The sequence below is a fragment of the Anomalospiza imberbis genome, chromosome 2, assembly GCF_031753505.1.
Source record: "Anomalospiza imberbis isolate Cuckoo-Finch-1a 21T00152 chromosome 2, ASM3175350v1, whole genome shotgun sequence".
NCBI classification, from domain to species: Eukaryota; Metazoa; Chordata; class Aves; order Passeriformes; family Viduidae; genus Anomalospiza; species Anomalospiza imberbis.
In genome coordinates this window covers 53,481,211-53,495,884 of record NC_089682.1, presented here as the reverse complement: position 1 = coordinate 53,495,884, position 14,674 = coordinate 53,481,211, and the positions used below count along the sequence as shown (strand labels likewise).

At 37.9% G+C, this 14,674-nt stretch overlaps 1 protein-coding gene across 12 annotated transcripts in view; it reads left to right on the top strand.

Annotated features, from left to right (window-relative positions):
* Positions 1–14,674, top strand: part of ZBTB20 (zinc finger and BTB domain containing 20) — a 482,085-nt gene that overhangs the window by 75,147 nt on the left and 392,264 nt on the right. For 10 of the 12 annotated variants that reach the window (XR_010996228.1, XR_010996231.1, XR_010996227.1 and 7 more), the window contains one exon: positions 12,289–12,348. The gene's annotated coding sequence lies outside the window, so the exon portion shown is untranslated. Of the gene's footprint in view, positions 1–12,288; positions 12,349–12,396; positions 12,536–14,674 lie in introns of those variants that run through there. The other 2 variants (XM_068181098.1, XM_068181104.1) reach the window with 2 other exon arrangements.

The window sequence follows — 14,674 nt, the reverse complement described above, 5'->3', positions numbered from 1 at the left end:
CTAAATAATAGATGTTATTCTCAGAGAAATAGAAGATGTTCTATATAGTGCTCTGGAAATTCTTTTGTTTTTTGTGGATCCTTCACCCACTCCATCTACCTGCCCCCAAAACAACAAATAGATTTGGCCAGGATGTGTTGTAGGTAAATTTTAGATGTGTCATATAAATTATTAATTTATTAAGGTTAATATTTAATTAAATTTTTAATCATTAACAAAAGGGGAAAGTTCAGAGTTGAGGTATTCTTCTTCCTCCCCATAAAAATAAACATTAACAATCAGTCTAATTCCTAATGCATAATGTTGATTTGGAAAGTTAAGCATAGTAGATGGATGTGAAGATATTACTCTGGGAAATCTTAAGATTACTTTCATGCCCTTAAAAAATTGTCAAAAGGTGTTCTTGACAGGGTCATACCTGCAGGAAGAATTGTTAGTGTTAGCATTATTAGTATATGGATTCAGGGATCATATCACTGAGAGCTTTCCCCTTTGTTTTCTCATCCTCTTACCTGGAGAAAGACTCAAAAGCACTGTGGTTTTTCCATAGGTATTTTTTGTTGAGCACAGCTCTGTTTGCAATGGGCAGATCAAATGGATATTTTTTGCATGTTTGGAAGAAGGTGGTGAGGTCTGCAATGCAAGTTTATTCCTGGGAAAGGCCATTCCACTATTCTTGCCCTGGAAGATCCTTCTGCTCTTTGACAAATGAGCTGATGGAGTGCTGCTGTGCTTCCCAGGGGCAGGATCTGCGGCTGGAGCCCAGCTCCTTCCCATCCCTCTGCCTTCTCTCTGCTCAGCTGTGAGACAGTGAGAGCTGATCTTCAGCTGCTCCTTTAAATGCTGATTGTTCTCTGCGGATGAGGGATACCCATGGCTGTTGGCACCTTGCTTTCATTTTAAGCAGAGGGGCCTGCTGAGGCAGGGAGGCAGGAGCGTGGTACTGGTGTTCCTAGCACTGGCTCCCTGGGAGCTGCTCTGCTTGGGATGAGCCTGTAGGATTCAGGCCCATTCGCCACGCAGCAGTACTTGTTTGAAAGCAAGACTCTAGTGCTTTTCCATGTACCTGACTGGGTGCTTTTTGCCAGTAACTGAAGGAAGAGAAGCTTGAATTTGCAAAGTCTGATTCTCATTCCCTTTAGAACTTCGAAAGTGATTGAGTGAAAGTGCTGGTATTTTTTCATGCAACTCCTTTGGTATCCTGTGATTTCTTTAGAGAACTCCTTCCCAGGCTTTACTTGGCAAAACCACTGAAATACATTACTTAACTTTCTAGACACAGAATGGAAGCTGTTAGTCAAAGTCATTCTTTTGTGGGAGAGGCAAGACAACGAATTTTTCATTCCCAGTGTCTGTTTTAATGTTGGAGGAGGCATCACTCTAATTTTGTGTTAACCAGTTTTCATTTTGAGAGCTATTTGAAATGCCACTTCACAGTTACTTCAGAGCTTCAAGGTCCTATCATGCAGTGTAGTGCCAGATTTTTCTGATGCGTGCAGATCTGCAGTAGAAAAGTCAAACATTTTTGGATCCCTAAATCTCATCTTTGAGTTGACAGAGAGAACTATACAGTCATTTCTGGCTTTTAAAGGTTGTTTCAGCCACAGACAGATTCATTTTCACTGAGATTCAGATGTATTTCCTTTTCTGAATAGTAGGACTTGTGATCAGAGTCTGATAGCAGACTTTTATCACCTTTCTTGTAAAAAATAAAAATCTCATTTTGATGTGAGTTTTATTTATTAGCATTATTTATATTGTGACAGCATAGTGGATATTCTGGGCTTGCTTTCCGGGCTTTCTAGGCAGCACAAATCTCAGCTAGACCTAGAGATTACAACCATTTGTTTAGTTGCCAGTACCTCTGGGAATGTCTGGATAGCTGGACCCTAAGAAGCAGTGAGTTCTGTTTGTGTTATTTGTCAATAGACTCCCAGGTCTGGCAGTGTGCACCTAACTTTCCACATGGGTGTGCTCACTAGTCAGCACATGCAGACCTTGGCCCATCACTGAGTTTTTGTCTCAGAGGAAAAAGGGAAGAGAACAGGGAATAAGAGTACTTTGTGATGGAACAGAGTTCTATAGCTCACTCAGCTAACCGTGAGGCATTTAGTCTCAGCATTTAGGCTAGGTGGAAGGAATAGGCAGAAGAGAGGGTGACAGTTCTTTGGTGATCGACTTAGCAGGTTATCTGAGAAGAGAAGGAATTGCCCTCTCAAGATGCTTGCCTTGTTCCAGTGGTGAAAGGAGCAGCCTAGGCCACAGTGTCTTTTAGATGGCCAAAGTTACATGAGATAACTTTACTCTAATGCCTGTGTGTTTTTATTTCACTACTTGCAGAGTGAGGAGAACCTAGTTCTATTTGGCTTTGCTTTAAAGCGCTTTGAGATGCTTGATGCCGGTGTTTTGCAAATCTGAAGTAGCATGGTATTTGGAATTGCTCAGTTAATGGGGTAGATATAATTCTGGGATATTTTTTTTTTGTTTTGTTTTATATAATTAATAGAGAGAAAGGAAGGCTTTTTTTTTAAAGCAGTGGAATATAACCTGAGATAAAAGTTCAACACTGTATTTTGTCATAGATTTCCTGAATATCTCCAATCTGTGTGTCTCAACTCATCTGAAGAAATAGTTCCTGCTCTTTCACCCCTTGGCTGGCTTGTCTGAAAAGTTTTTTTTTAGTGACAACTGTCTTCCAGTCTGTGTCACTGCAGTGCCTAATACATCAATCTCACTGTGATCTCAAAACTCTACTGCAATATAAAGTGTTTCTTATCAGAAAATGTAGTTTTGTGTTATATGACATGTTTCAGAAACTTTGTTTAGTCCCCTTTAACATAACAGGACAAAACCCTGCATAATCCATTGACCTGTATTAAATGAAAGAATGGTACAAGTTTGAGAAAAGTATAGACAAAAGTAACATATGTAGGTCCTATTAAAATAATTTCTAGTGGATCTCATGTTTTGAGGGGTATCACTTCATGGAACAGATTTTACTATGGAAAGTATTTGCACTAAAGCTTTCTTGATTTAAAAGCTCTGCTGTGTAATAAGCAGTGAGTTAAAGGAATCTTACTGATTTTGGTAAGATTAAAGCATAGTTAAGTTTGATTGACAACTATCCCTTCGGTTTTGCTGGTGAATTTTCAGCTAAAAGACGAGACCCTTTTTGGGTTGTTTTTTCAAATCTTAATCTGTACAAACTTTGTTCTATAAGGTATGATGCATTCTTGTAATGGAGATACCTGCTAGCTTGCAGTAGAGCTCCCAACACAGTTTTAATCCAGATACTATATATTGCCTATTGCCATTATCTCAGCTACGGCTTTTACTAAATCTACTGTTCTCATATCTTTAAAGCAGAATAAATGTTAGAACTAAAAATGTGCCACTGATCTGAACATCTCAGTCTTTATATTGATTAATATAATAGTTATTTTTGTAATATTATAAATTTTTAATTAGAGACATTCTTGTTACTTGATTTCTGTGTACTGGTTTTTATACATTATTCTTTATAAAAAATAAATATCTGTAATGAATGGTAGGAATGACTGGAAAAAATAAGGGGAAGAGTGATGTCAGGATCGAAGATGTTTTGTGGGTGTCATTTTTAGTACTGTTTCAGGTGTGTATTTTTGTTCTAATTCCCTTTATGTTTAGACTAGACAAACCTATTGCAGCATGAAGGAACTGTTTTGTGTCCAGAAGTCATTGCAAAGTGGCAAATATTGAATTTTTAATGTTCCCTACTGAATATAACTGGGGAAAGACACATTTTCTAAGAGGTTTTGTAGATTGTTTTGTTTTGTGGGTTTTTTTCCTAGAGGAAATGCAATCTAAATTTTTCTATTGTGAGGTATTTTAGGTATGCCATACAAGTTTTATACATGTATTGGAGTAATATTGAAAAATTCAGTAAGGTACGAGAATAAAAAGAATGGAAAATAAGCTCAATATTGTTTTGTTTTTGTTTTTTAAAATAAAAATGTTTTAAATGTCACTTGACAAACAGCAACTGATGACAGTGGGAAAAGCTTTGGAACTGATATTTTGTCAGGGATTTTAATAAACAGTAAGAGTCCTTAGTAATAATACTGAAAATACTTCACCAGCAGGAAAAAAAAATGCTTTTGCTGTGATCATCTATTTTTGCAGAAAAGAAATTTGATATTTACTGAAGTCTTAGCGTCTGTCTTAGCAACCTCATTATGGAAGGATTGATAGATATATTGACAAATTACACTGCAGAAGAAATACAAAAAGCTAAAACTGATTACAAATAAGTTTTCTTGCCTTTTGGTGACTTTTTATTTCTTAACTGGGATATTGTCAGCTTCAGAGTCAACTGGAGACCACTTGTCTTGGGAGGTTATCGTCCTTTCTTCACTCTGTTACATTCATCTGCCCATTGATACCAGAAAAACATATTTCTGATAAATTTGAGTGCTTCACTAGCTAGAGATCAAAAGCAAATTGGTAAGAATTGTACCAGGACTGCTTATGGGTGTTTTGACATAGGGCTGATTCATGTCAGGCTAAAGGATTCTGTGATTTTTCCTTTTCTGGGCTGTACAGATGTCTGAGCTTTGATTCACTTTGTAAATAGAAGGAGCATGAAAAACAGTGTGCTTTTCATCCTCACTGAGGACTAAAGTCAAAATCTCCTTTTCAGTAGTAATTTCTGAACACCAATATAACCAAAACAGCTATAGCTATAGCCAGATAACTGGGATCCCTGCTCAGAGCTGTTCCCCAGCTCTTCAAAGCTTGGATCTGCTTTGGCTGAGCAGTTCTCCTATGGTACCACCTGCTGCTCATATGCACTGGGCATCCTTCCCAGGGGCTTCCAGCTAGCATTGTGTAAGTACACACTGGAAAGGCTGCATAATTCATGAGGACATAGCCAACGTATCTGCCTCTTGAAAAATGTCCTGAAAGCACTTCTAAACTCAAAGAAAGATCCTCCTTTTTCTTCTGGGTCTAGTAAAATACAAAAGGTTTTGGGAGGATTTGCTGTTTGTTTTGTTGCGATTGTTCCCATTGTGAGACTTCAGCAATGTTGAATGAAAGTCCTTTTCCTTCAGCTGAGGCTTCCAGAGGGAAGATTTGAAATCAAAAGTTAAAGGAGGGATTGGCATTGTGTGTATATCACTAATGCTGCATCTTTTGTCTACTGAAGTATTTGTAAGCTAGCCTTTAAGTCCATCGAGGATACATTTTAGTGTTTTCTCTACATCTTCTGCTTATCCTTATTTTCTGTAGCATTAGGTATACTCAGAAATACATGTATTACTTCTACACTCTATGTGTCAAACAGAATTTGTAAGTCATTAATGTGAGCTCTACACAGTAAACCATTCTTATACACTGTACTAAATATTAAATATACAGCATAACGTGCTAATAAAATGTTGCTAACATAAGTAGGCCACCTAAATTAGAGACTAAGCCAACTCTGTGATTAACTGTCTCATCTCCTGATTTCCTGAATTGCACCATTGGAAGGCTTTGGTAGGCCAAAAAAAAAAAAAAAAGTATCGTACATAAGTATTGACAAAATTGTTAAGATCTAAAACCAGGGGGAAAAAACCAAATCATGTTTGACCATTATAGCAATTAAGAGTAGATTAATAAATATGTTATCAGTTATCACATTGTACACGTTTGTATCAATGCTGAGGGAGTAATAGTATATTAATTGGCATTGGAACAGGCTTCCCAGGAAACTAGTCACAGCACCAAGCCTGACAGAGTTCAAGAAACTCTCAGGCACATGGTATGACTCTTGGGATGTCCTGTGCAGGGCCGGGAGTTGGGCTTTGATGATCCCTGTGTGTCCCTTCCAACTCAGTATGTTCTGTGATTCTGTGATATGTCTTCATTAATCCAGGGCTTCAAAAGCAATATTACAGAATCATTTCTATGAAATGCTAGTTGAGAAAAGTTGTCTGAAATTCACAACCGTGTTTCTGCTGTGGTGGTCATGATGCTATTACCATTCAGACAAAAAGTTGTGACTGTGTGATGGCCTGAGGTTACTGAGGAGGAGATGGGCGTTGTTTTACACTACTGAATGCTGGGGCTTCAAAGGATCTGTGCTAACTTCAGCAGGTAAAGAAAGGTCACTTGGTTCATCCAGCAAGGAACCTTGAACTTCCCTCATTTTCAGCATATCGCCTGGAAAGGCTGTGTCACATCAGCGCTGCGTTGGGCAGAACAGTGTGTCAGAAAGGAGAATGTAAAGATGGGCCCAGCTGGAGGTCTGGCCTAGAACAGCATCTTGTCAGAACCTCAGAGACCAGTGGTGATGACCTTTTTTTGTTTGTGGCACACATGAGGTTTGCCTCAGCAGGTTATTCAGTAAAGAAAAGGTGATTCTACTGGGGCTGTTTTATCCTTTATTGTAGAATTTCTGTCTGAAGCTTTCACCAGGTTTTCCCTCTAGCATCTTCCTAGCAGATGTACAGAAGCTGAGGAAGGTGCATATGCCTCACAAGAATCTTATTTTTGCTCAGCTGCAGTTCAGAAACAGCCATCCTATTCACTAGCAAACATGTGAATACAGGATCTTTATACTAAAATTCTTATTTCTATATTTAAAATTCCAGCATGGTTTGGTGAGAGGAAGGTATTTGGGGGTTAATAAGAAATGTGTATTCTTCAAAACAACCCAATCTCCAAAAAAAAAGTCCACAGCTTTATAAAATACCTGGTTTGTGTCCTAAAATAAAGCATGTATTTCATGCTCTAAAAGTTTGAGGTTTGTAGCTGAAAAAGATTAAGTAAATAATTCAGAATTTGTTATGTTTACTTGTTAATAATTAAGCAGGTTAGTCTGTGTACTTTTTATAGGCATTGAACTTTATTTATTTATTTTTATTTACTTGGCTCATGTTCTGATTTTCAAATTTGAAGAAGTTTCTGCCAAGGAAGAGATCATGAGAGAAAAGGCATCAAGGAGTTAAGTACTGCACAGGAAACAAAATCTGTAGGGACACATAAGCTCTGGAGAGAATGGAGAATTGTCATCTCTCACTTCCCTTCTGCATTCCTCCAGACTAATCTCTAGTGCTTTAAGGGAATTAAATTTTAAAGGTGATAATGATTTTTCAGACAAAAGTGGCACCTTTGATTCCTACTTTGTGCTTCCAGAGACAGAGAGGTCTCTGTTATGAGGTGACATTTGGTTCATCTCAGTGAAAGGAAAGTTCCAGCTGTGTTCCATTTCAGAAATAGCTCCGAAATTGGAAGGAAAAGATGGGTAACAGACACATCGTGTCTGTTTTCATGTTTGAGTGAGTTACGGTCTGGGGAGATGCTGTAAACTGAGAGATGTAAAGTCTGAAATCCTTGTCTTTTGAGGAGGTATGGGGAGGCCACAGTAGCATGAGTTGCTCTCCCAGCCACATTTGGAACCATCCATTGAGAGACTGCATCCTGTGGCAGGCAATAGTTCAGTCCAAGTGGATCAGTCTGGGCAGCTTTCAGGGGTAATGAACAGGCCAATAGCTTCCCAGGCTCCTCTTGAATCTCAGTATCTATTGCTTGAGAAGAGAATGTGATGAGAAGCAAAATAATTCTGTTTTCTGTCCAGTAAATTTGCTTGTTGTTTTACATAGTCTAGCCCTGAGCATAGAGAAGAGCTTTGGATTCGGGTTTGGTTCTCCCCTCCTCCCCTGCCCACTGCTAATCACATTTGCTTCCTACCTTAAGTAAGGCCACCGCCTAATATTTTTGAATGTTTGAACTGTTACTTTGGTCTTGGCAGAATAAGATATCATTTGATATTTTCACTCACCTTTTCCAAAGGGGAGACAGAGCACAGGGTAGTGTGAAAAGTCAGCTGAAGTGATCGGCATTAAAAGACAAAAGCTGCTGAAATGCGAGAGTGATCTTTGGACTGTATATTAAAAATCAAGTATTTTAAAAGACTGTTTATGTGAAAATTAATAGCCTGATTTTTTTGACAGTTGAAGTCTTCAGCTGTTACCATGGCATGTTTTAATTCCCTGTCTGCACTGCTATTTCCTTCTGAAGAAATACACAGGCTCATTGCTCTGATATTAAAAATGCCATTTGCTTCTCATGTTCCAGGTGATGATTTCTGTTTAAGTAAACTTATGGTACATGAAGTAAAGGCATATTAACCTCACAGACAGCATTACAGATGCTCCCTTTTCCCTATCATGTGACTGCTGCCTTCAAAGATCATTTTGTCCTGAGCCTAGACAGTTAATCCAAGTCTTTCACAGAGATAAATATGGGCAGGCAGTATTTTTCAAATAGATTTGAGAAGTGCACAGAGAACTTAAATTGTTTCCTGAATTACTTTTTCATGTGTGAACAATGTAACTGTAACACAGTTGTTTCTTTAATTTTTTTTCTGTACAAGTACGAAGCTTCCTTTCCCACAAAAAAGCCAAATCATATCCAGTCCATTGTCTTATACTTGCAGACCAGGTCAGTGGTCTGCTTTGGACAGCTGTCTTCAGAAATTCTTCAGACAATGTCTTTATCACAGAATTTAATGCTAGTCACTTGATTTATTCTTTCTCGCTTGACTCTTGAGAAAAGTTATAGAGATTGAAACTCTAGTTCTCAGTGGACCAAAGTCCATATACCAAAAAAACATTACTACAGTCAGTAAGAGTTGCCATGTGGTTGTAAGTCCAGTGAAGGGTTGAAGCAGCCCCAAAACCTGACTGTTCAACATGGTCCCTTAGTTCAAAGTTGAGGGGTAGTGGTGAACCTGTGTGAGACAATCTGTTCTTCTGCTAGAAATACTGACCTGAAAATGAGGGTATTTCAAGCTTTAAGTGTGCCAGATAAGACTTTACCACAAACATTAAATTCTCACACAAATCTAATTTCTTTTAGAGCATTTTTGTCATGCACAGTTCATTTTGCTGAGAATATACTTTGCCCAAGTTGCATGGCAGTTTGAATCTCAAAAGAGACCAAGAGATTTATGAGTACTCTCACAGTGAATCATGTCTGAGATTCTTTTTGGCTCCTATATTCTTAGCATTAATAAACAGTGATTTCTTTCATTCACTTGCTGCTGGACTTTAGTTTGTATGTGTGATGACTGTGTTTGGAAGGAATTGAACTGGAGTGATGCTAATATAATTTATCTTACTCTTTCAGTTTTGTTCTTAAACGTAGGATCTTAAAAAGAGAAGATTTACCATCCTAAATTACCATTTACCATTTCCTACTCCCACCATAACCTCAAGAGAAAATGTAAATAAAATTGACACAATCTTTAGATTTTCTTGAATGGAATGTGTTTATCTTGGCTTCAATAATCTGATGATAGGTCACTGAACAGTGTTTTTCTCATTAGTAGCAAATATCAGAAGGCCATGCAGCCTATAAGACATCAACATAAGGAAATGAAAAAGCATGTATAGTTCCTCTTGTTTGCATTTTCAGCAGTGCAGAATGCTCTTGTTACTGTACAAGCAATTAGAATAGTGGAAGAGGCATTTTTAATTTAGGACTGTTTAAGTTATCCATTTTTGTATTTCTTACTTTTGTTGTAGATCTCGTTCTGGTTAGATATTGAAAAAGCAGAGTTAATAAATGTACCTCATTTACTTCATCCTGAAAAACACATTTTGCTAGGAAATCACCGTGGCCTAACTCAAGCCTCTCTGAAGTCTGATAGGCTTATAGCTTTGAGCCCAGTAAGCCTCTAGTGAGCCTATGCTGTGAAGTATTCAACTCTGCTTTGTACAGGGAGTTAACTTTCATGTAAAAGTGAAGAAAACAAAGTGGTTTCCCACGCAGAGTTTTTCACTCCATTGATGTCATACAGATGCATCAGATTTTGAGAGTACTACTTGATATGATATAATCTGAATCACCAATAAGCTGTTGATCTAAGTTAAACCACAAGGTTTAAACATGGATGTTGGAATTGAAAACAAAGTGTATGGCCTGGAAAGAGCTGTCTTGGTCCAACAAATTACCATCTCAAATATAAGGCTTGATTAATTTAAATAATGTATAAAAATGGTTTTAAAAACTGTGACAGAAATGTTGCCTCTAATTAAATTCAGGCATTCAAATGTTTAGAAAGGATCAATTAATGATTGTGAAAATAAAGTAACTGTTACAGTTATACAGACTCTTCTACAGCAGTTTCTGGCAAAAATTACAGCTGACAAGAGGGTAGCTTGTCATCATGAGTAGTTGTACAAATTTTCAAATGCCAGTAGGCCAGAGAAGAGAAACGGAGACTTTTGACTTGGATTTAATCCTTTGCAGAGCTTGAGGAGTCTAAACACTGCTGGAGGTCTGACTGATCAATGGGTTTTAAAATAGAAAATTTTCTCTCACACCTTGTGATCAGATTTTCCCATGCTCTTTCCGTGTTTTTCCGGCTCCCCAGTACCACCCTCTCTTACTGGGCTCACTCAGCAGAGCCGTCTCTCACTGCAGCACGTCGTGTGCCAGCAAGCACAGAGTGGTGCAGCTGGTAGATGAGGTAGACATTAGGCAAACAGTACAATTTTGTACCTAATAGTATCGCTTGAATCGAACATATCCTCGTGCAATCCATCCAGCAGCATTTAAAGGTCAAAACCCCATCCTCATTACTCAATATCTAGGCCTTCTGCTTTGCTTTATTCATTGTCTGTGCAGATCTGACAGGCTGTTCCAGACCATCCTTGTGTAATGCTGGAAAGTGCTAACAGCCACTGTCCAGCGAGTCTCTCTCTATTCAGGCACCTGCAGACCATAGGAGGGCTGAAGCATTTGTTGCACAGCCTTAGATCAAGCAAAATAAACGTTCTTCCCTGAAAACAGTGGAAGCTGCCATCCAGCAGACTATGCAGAGTACACTCAGGACTGAGCCACACAGGCTGGGAGATTGTCATAGGGAAATTTCTGCAAATGCTGCTGGAGGCATCGTTTGATTATAATGACCACAGGTAGAAAGCACCCAGAAAACAAAAGGAAAATGACAAGATCTGAAAAGAAATTATGAGTATGTCTCAGAGAAAGAAACAGAAGCATCCCCGTAGTAGCCAGGAACTGATGGGAAGTCAGGCTTGGAAACAATAAGCCTGAAAACCTACTGTTATATCTTCTTTATTTGAGAAAGCAACACTTTGCTTTCTTTCTAAATAAGTAAAGGTACTCCAAAGATGAGTTCATTCTGATGAGTAATCTGTTCTTACCTATAATCCCAGGAGTGAAAATTTCGTGACTAGCTATGAAGAACCCCCACTATATTAAAATATATGTATTATTTTTATAATATATAAACAATTTATTAATTTTTAAATTATTTTAGTAATTTAGCTAAAACTATATTTTTAGGGGTTTTTTGTTATTGGTTATTTGGTTATTGGTTATTAAAGAATACCAGTAGTCTTAGTTAGTCCTGGCATTAGCTTTGGACACAGGTTCTTTGGTGAAAGTCAGCACTTGAGAGGAACAAAGAGATCTCACTGCCCCTGCAAGGAAGCAGGAAGCCTGACTGGAATGGATTTGAGCACTGCAATCTAAGTGAACCTCTTATAACAGGAACTGGAAACTGTGCCAGTCTGGTCCCTAAACCATATTCTAAATTGGTGAAGGAGGGTGCCCACCTCCTTTCAGTCTTCAAAATGCTTACTTTTTCCTCAGCCATGTGACAGCCACTTCTGAGCATTTTGGTAGTTAACAGTATATGGTACTAGGTCTACTTTTGGTTGTTTCTTCAATGCAGCCTGTGGAGAGGTTTTCTGAACATTTTAGTCATTAAAGCCATTTCTAGCTGAAAATATGAAAATGTTACACATGTTTTTCATTAAAAGAAAAAAAGAAACTCTTTAGACTCAACCTGTTAGAGAACTTACCTCTAACTTTTTCCAAAATGCATTTGAATGACAAACATAAGAGGCAAAACTTTGGTTGTGACACGCATTTGTTTTTATCCCTAAGATAAGTTAAACTACATTTAATGGAAAAAAAATTACTTTTTTGAAGCATGGAGTCTTAGAAATTGCTCCCTACTTATTTTGTGTCCAGCTGTATAACTTCCCTCTCTGAAGCATGTGCCTAGCATGGCATTTGAAACACTAGTACATTTAGTTTATTTTTTTGTCACCTGTGCACTGCATGCAAGTGTGTAGGACTTTGTTTTGTCTTCCTTCAGATAGGTGTATGTTTATGTATATACAGCATTCCACCCACTTTCCCCACCGAACACCAGCTATTTGACTGTTATGGAAACTCAAGGTTTTTTGTGTGCAAATCCCTAAACATACTCATTTCTTTTCTTTACAGCAGCATAAGAAAGAAGTGTTGAGAGCTGCTCTTAACCCTTTTGGAGGCCGAAGTCAAAAGGTAAAATCCAATGCTAATGTTTGTGTTTCTGAAGGTGTTGACATCATAATTGTTTGGAAATGCTGTTTCCTTATCACATCTAAACTGAGATTTCCCACGGGAGAAAAGCAGGGATATGGTAAGAGGAATCAAAACATTATTAGACCTCTTTAAGAGCCACCAGCATATCTGGGCATAAATTAGACAGGTAAGTTACAACTGGTAAACTGCAATTATCTGTTTTACTTAATATGAAAACATTGGCGTTGAGAGTCAGTGGGAATTTCAGTAGGATTTAATATTGCTAAAGATTTAATGATTTTTGTCTCACTATTACTTGATAGTTTTATGATATATAAAGTTTTTTTCAAATTACAGTGAAACAAATCCTGTAGCTCTTTTCTCAGGCAAGAGTCCCTCAATGGGAGTTTTGCCTGAGTGAGAACTGAATGAGGTCTAAATAATTAGCAATTAAAATATTCAGTTATTGTGCTACTGTATATAATAAAGCACTGGAGGTATTAAAAATTGCTAATCTCCTTCTTATTAAAATGTTAACTGCTAAACATAATGCAGTTTTGCATTTCTATCATTCATTTTTGCAGTTCATTAGTAGAGGTGAAATGTTTGTGACAAATAGTCATTTGAACTTTTAAGGGATTGACTTTGTTTTCCTGGCATTTTAGTTAATATTTCCGACTGAGTTAATTTACAAGCAGAAGTTTTTGCGTAAGCCGTGGATTTTAGTAAAAAACCTGATCATGAGTAACTTCTCACATGCCATTCATGAGTATTTGCAGAAGAAAGCCAATGGTAGGCTACTCCTCAGGAGGCAGGGCTGGGCAGTTTGAGTGTGTAATTTATGTAAGTTTATGGCAGTTTGACTATGTAATTTATATACATTTTGATCAAGCAGCTTCTTTTAATGGACTGCAGTGATAGGTTAAGGGTTGTCCAAAGGGTTTACTGGACAATTTTCAGTGAGACACCGGCCTGTGGACAGTTCAGCAACTTGTTAAGGAGAAAGCTGTGCACCCCAGGCCTGTAAATTAGTACATGAACTTTTTATTTCCCTGCTAGTTAATGTAAGGGCCAGGCTGTGCTCTCATCCTGCTTCACAGTGCAAAAGAATGAGTAAGATGCATATCCTGTCTCCTTCACGTAGCAGCAGAGGAAGTGTGGGAAGGGAGAGTCATATTTGGTGAAAGAGAACAGAGTGGTAAGTGAAGGTGGTAAATGGTAGAGGAAGATGACTTTATGAAATGATTTGGTGACAGGTGAATTTTCCAGGGGAAGGCGACACCCTCAATGCTATTTCCCCCATAGTCACTCCCTGGAGTAGATTTTCTTGCTTACAATGCCTAAAGGTTTTTTTTTTGGTTTTTTTTTCTGATCTTTCTGTAGAGACATTTAGACCTAGGCATTAAATTGTGCCATATAACTGTTGGCAATTCAGGCCATGATTCTGCAAGGATTTTCACGTGTATTTCACTTACAGCATTATGAGTAATCCTGTTGAAATACATGAGATTAATTGCAGGACATAAAGTTAAGCATCTATATTTGTCTTTGTAGTAAAAGAGTTGTAGTTTAATTTATTTATTTACTTTCAGGGTGGGAAATTATTTTTAAAAATACATAAATACACAGGATTTTCCACTAATTTTGTAGCAATAAAAGAGGAGATGGATGGTCACAAAATAAGCTTTCTGCTTGCTCCCCAAAATCACATTTTTGTCATGTTCTCAGCTGTGAAGTATGGGTAAGAATAGGCTGCTATCATTTTCCTTTTTACATGCACAGTTAAACCTCCAGCTAGAATGAGATGATCATATGATTTATTACAGAGGAGTGAACAGGACAGAAATCAAACAGGAAGGCAAGTGTACTTGTGTGGACTCTTGTTTATAATTTCATCAGATTGGTGCACACCTCAGACATTTTATTTAGTGATAAGATATGCAAATGATTCTGGAGCCAGCAGCAATACCTTCACCCGAATGTCAAAACTGGCAGAGATTTTTAAACCAAACCTCAATAACAACTTGTATTTTAAAGAAACTATTCCTAAGATATAGCTACCAGCAAGTATTGTTTCCTACTTTCCTTCATACCATTTTCCTTCCTCTCTTGTTTACCTCCATGGAGGAACAAGGCTGCAAACTTACCTGTAAATACTGGGTGTAACTGTGGGCAGCAGTGCAGATGAGCTATGAAGGTATGTGGAAGTTTGTGCAAAGCACAGGAATGCAATTTGAAAATGGGGAGACCTAAGGTATGAGACATACCAGAGGAGATAGCTTCTGTTTCTCCAGATGCCTACATCACATCTTTGTATCTATGAAGG